Source organism: Sinocyclocheilus grahami, unplaced genomic scaffold (assembly GCF_001515645.1).
Source record: "Sinocyclocheilus grahami isolate Dianchi unplaced genomic scaffold, SAMN03320097.WGS_v1.1 scaffold250.1, whole genome shotgun sequence".
Lineage (NCBI taxonomy): Eukaryota > Metazoa > Chordata > Actinopteri > Cypriniformes > Cyprinidae > Sinocyclocheilus > Sinocyclocheilus grahami.
In genome coordinates this window covers 220744-225880 of record NW_015505429.1, presented here as the reverse complement: position 1 = coordinate 225880, position 5137 = coordinate 220744, and positions in this window count along the sequence as shown.

The following is a 5137-nucleotide window of genomic DNA, read 5'->3' as shown; positions in this document are numbered from 1 at the left end:
CGCACTTTCATGAGATCAGGTTGACCATGAGGATTCAATCGTCGCATCACGCACCTGCAGCGCTTCTGTGAAAGGAGAAAAACTGAAATTAAGTCTATAAAAGGAATAAAATAAATAGGACCACACAGAATATATAATAGGCTATAATATAATTAACAGATTAACAAAAGGGAATTTTTTTTTTAAAAACATTGTGCAACAAGTATAGGCTACGCTCGTTTTTTTTGTGACAGTCTTAATGCATTTAATTTCTTTTCTTTGCATCTTTATTTGATTTAATAATCCACAGGCGCCTCACGCACACACAAACAACATTAGCTCTATACCGTTGCCTGACATTTCAGCCATTCATCATCAAACTAAAATGCAGTCAACCAAACAGAAAAGTTACACTGTTTATTTGAAAAGGTCCTCTGTAAAATCAGCGTGCAGCGCCCAAACAAACATTTTTGGGCATGTGAAGGGTTTTACACGGATATTAGAACATGAGTGAAGTATAAAGCCATGTTTAGGCTACATAATGAATAATAGTTATGCAAACTAATGTTACAAATATGGCAAAAATGGAAACATTTGGATTCTTGTGGTAGGCCTATGAGACAGGCTTGTGAGCCCAATGCCGTTTCAGTTTTCCTTGACATTTGTATGCTGTTTATAATGAATGCCACTATAGCCTAATTTGTGTTTTATTTTATAGTTTAATATATAATTTTATAACTACTTATTTTTCATTCTTGTTCTGTTCTGAATACCGTTAAATTTAAAATATTTGTTGTAGAGTGAGGGGAACTAAATAGACTGTTTATATTTACCAGTATTTTAATATACATATAAATGACATCAATTAATGTAGCCTAACTGTTTGCAATTACAAGGTTAACAGGTTTTTTTGGAGTAAGATCAATTTCTCTTTCATGAGATTACTTCCTCTTTTTGGCCGGGTTTCGTTTCTCCGTGTCGTAAACTCTTGGGGCGTAGCTTCTAAACCAGGTGTTTTTAGGGGCGTGATATTCAAATGACGATTGTTTCCATTGTTGATTCAACACTCGGATGTCAACAGAATCATTTGTAATGGAGTGAAAAATGCCCATGCAGCATCCTGTATCACTGCAGCTTTCCATATCAAGCCACGGGAATGGGGAATGGGTTACCTTAAGGGGAAACAATTAAGTGTGTTTTTCCACTCTCCTTGGGGTACCAGTGGTCTCCTTACTGTCTGGCAGTACTTCCAAGAGCAGGTTAACTGAAGCCAGAAAACAATTTAGCAAGCATACAATGTTGACTCTAAAACAATATTTAAAAAGAAAACTAATGGACATGAAAACACTGGGTTACAGTACCTGTGGTAACACTGGAAAGATATAACAGGTGGCTTTGTGTATAAGAGTAAATTTTCATGGTTACCCATAAGTTGCATGGAATCCCTGTTATAAACAATCCAAGAGCATCTTTCCGGGCCAGCTGATGAATCAGATGTGCGGAAATCTGCTGAAATAATTCAAAATGTACTTTGTTTAATGCCCAACGTCAAGAGTTATTTTATTTTTAGATGTTCTTGGACTGCATCATCCCACGTTGTCTATATTTATGCCAGCGTCAGAGAAAAATGGCTTTTAATCTAATTTGTTATAGTCCTTCATACTTTAAGTGACATTGAATTTCCAGAGTAACAGACATGCCATTATTATTGCTCACTTCTGTTAAGATAGAGCTACTGTCTCACACTGAAAAAAGAACGTGTCATTAATTTAAAGTGCATTTCAGTATTGGTCTAATCAAAATCATGGTTTCCAGTTTAAAACTGTTTTGTTCAGTTTGTCTAAAAGCAAAAAATGACCAAAGGGAAAAAAAAGAAAGAAAAAAGAATCAATGTTAAGTACAATGAAAAAAAAGACTTAAATAGTAGTTTCTTGTAAAACGTACCCTAATAATAATTTTAGTAACAACTTTGAAAAAAATTAAATATATTTTTTTTGCTGTGCAGTATTTCATATAGAAGTTTTACAGAATGCTGATGTGCAGGAGACATATTGGCTGCTTTACTGACAAAAATATTGCAGGTTTTATTAACTTTTCGGCTGTTTATTATTTTTTTGGCATATTTTGAAAAGACATCACAAACATGAAGGTCTTTCAAAGCTGTCTTCATTCATTGTAAGTAAACTAAATTAAACAAACTGTTTTAATTTAATCTTAGAGGAATATTTCATCCACAAATGAAAACTTTTGGGATGCAATTAAGTGAAATTAAGTTGTAAAAAGCCAAAACATATACTGATATTTGACCTACATTAAGTAATATTTTGGCTTATGTCTAAAGAAAATGTATCTAGTATATGGTCTTTATAATAAATTATATATATTTTTTATTTATTTATGTATTTATTTACTTTTTGTATAAATGTATTTGTCCTTAATAAATAAATGTTTTTTTAATCAATATTAAATAAAAATGTAAGGTTCAATTAAAAAAAATAAGAAAAACTAATATATATGGCTCACTGTAATATATATATATATATATATGTGTGTGTGTGTGTGTGTGTGTGTAAAATAACAGAAAAACAACTGGCAGCTCATTAAACAGAGCATTATCTAATAATTTTACGGACATCTCCATTAACTCAAAAACAATGCAATGCAGTGTAAAATTCAAAATACCTTGAAAAAATTAATTTAAGTATTTTTATATTATAAAAAAATCATCATTATACAGTGCATTTTTACAGATTTCTTTGACAAATTAATGTTTCTTTCAAAATTGGTCCAAAGTATTGGTCCAAGATTTTCAGCGTATATACTCACATAAAAAGAAAACTGTTGACAATGCAGCTACAAAAAATATCAGTCATAATAGTGCTTTTTAAAGTGGGAAAATGACTGAGAGTATATGTTTTAATGAAATAAGAGGGACTCTATTTGTGCAGCTTTGTATCTGAAACAGGATCAGGTTACTGAGGCTGATGCCTCAAGGGAAAGAGTCAACATAACATGCTCTTGTGGACCTTCGCTCTCAGGATTCCCTTAACATGTGTTTTTGCCAGTATGGAAAAGTTCAATCAGTCATATACTTCCACTAGAAAAAAGTCCAGCTGAACCTCTCAGTGCTTAATGCACTCCACAACCACTTAAACTTCAACCACAATATATTTTAGTGGCAGCGATGTTTAGACATGTGTGAGACGTGAACTGAATGCCCTGGTTTGACCCTAATGGAATGAATCAGTCTACAGTGAACCCTTGTTAGGCCACATTACAGGACAGGGAAAGAGGAGAGCCTGTGTGATCTCATGACCCTGCCACATGGAGGAGGAGGAGGAGGAGGAGGCTGAAATATTCAAGCACACACAGCACAGCAAAGCCTTTCTGGACAGCTGGACCGCACATATATTACAAGGATAAATGCAAAATATAGATGTGGAGGTGGTCAGCCTAAAGATAACTGCACGGGTCATCTAACAGTGGTACAAAACCCGCCTAAAGACATAATTTAATGTGCCTTCACCTTAATGTAAACAGAGTGATGAAGGGCACATGAGTAGTATTGGTGCAGTACGTTTTTTTTTCATAATGCAGTGGTTCTCAGTCTTTTTGACTCCAAGTCCTCCCAAAGTCCACAACAATGTTCAAAGGACCCCCATGTAATATGTTAATAAGAGTGTTCATAGATTCAAATAAATAGCTAAAATAATTCTAACTAAAATTAAAATAAGTTTTAGAATTATAAAAGTTTCTCCAGCAATCCTTCTCCTTTTAACCAATGCATTTACGTGACTTCTCCTGTTTTTTTGTGATGTACTAAATAAATATTTTCTGACAACATATTTTTTAGCATGGCATCAAAAACATATATTCTAATGAAAATGCCCATGGATTTATATAATTGTATTAATTTACATGAATTTTCCACATCTAGAAACTACACTTTTAAAATCACGTTTTTCAAGACAGTGGGAATACTATTTTGCAATAGAAAAAAGTAGTTTTAGCTCATTTTAAAGGTTGTTTTATCTTATTTCAAGTCTTCTTTGCCCTCAGTTGAGAACCATTGTCCTAAGGGGTTCATTAGTGCCATCTTATGGTTATACACAAACTCCATGTGTGACATATGGGCAATATTTGGAAATAAGCAAAATTATTTCATTAAGGGTACAATGGTGCTAAATCTGCCCAAGATAAGAGACATTTCACTTAATTTTCTCACAAAACAGTAAAAGTCAACAAACTCCAACAGCTACACATTAAGTGAAACGTAATAACATTTTGTTTAAGGGGGCTTTAGCATTCTGCTGTATACTCAGCAATAATTAGTAAAGCTGCATGCGGTTTACTACAAAAATACAAAATCTGAAACTACTGTATATCTAATGCTTCAGTTTTAAGTGATAAAAAACAAAGATATTTTAATAAATGATCTCTGAAGATTGATGATAGAAATGCTAGATTTTCATTGTTGAAGCCCAAGAAAGCAGCAGACTGACAGCCCACATTATTTGGCACCTGCAGGAGATTCTTTAAGACTGACGTTGCGACTGACATCTGCTTAATTGAGAATGGGTAATGTTTCATATGGATGATTCAACTACTCAAGTGAAGATAAACCACCCAGTACATCATTTCAGTGCACACAAAAAGCCCATTTTATTATTATTCTGAGCTCCAGAGTTTACGAAGGTATCCCAAATCTAAATTCCAAATATATAGTTAAAGGGGTCATAGGATGCCCATTTTCCACAAGTTGATATGATTCTTTAGGGTCTTCATGAAAAGTCTGTAACATAGTTTGGTTCAAATTTCTCAATGGTAGTGTAAAAAACACCTTTTTTACCCTGTCAAAAACAGCTCTTTTCAGATCAAGCCGTTTTTGTAGCATTTTCCTTTAAATGTTAATGAGCTCTGCTGACTCCGCCCCTCTCTTCCCAGCTGCTCTCAGAGAGCCGCATTCATCATGAAACTAGCTAATTAGCACATTATTAGGAAAGGCGATTTGCAAAGATTCATTACAAAACATTATACTCACTTCTTCTGTAGATGAGGCTGGATCATGAATGATTCGCGCAAACATAGACGCATTTATGTAAATCGGGGGCGCATTCCCTTCAGAAACAAATGTAATCCACTGCGTCTTCAGCGGCTC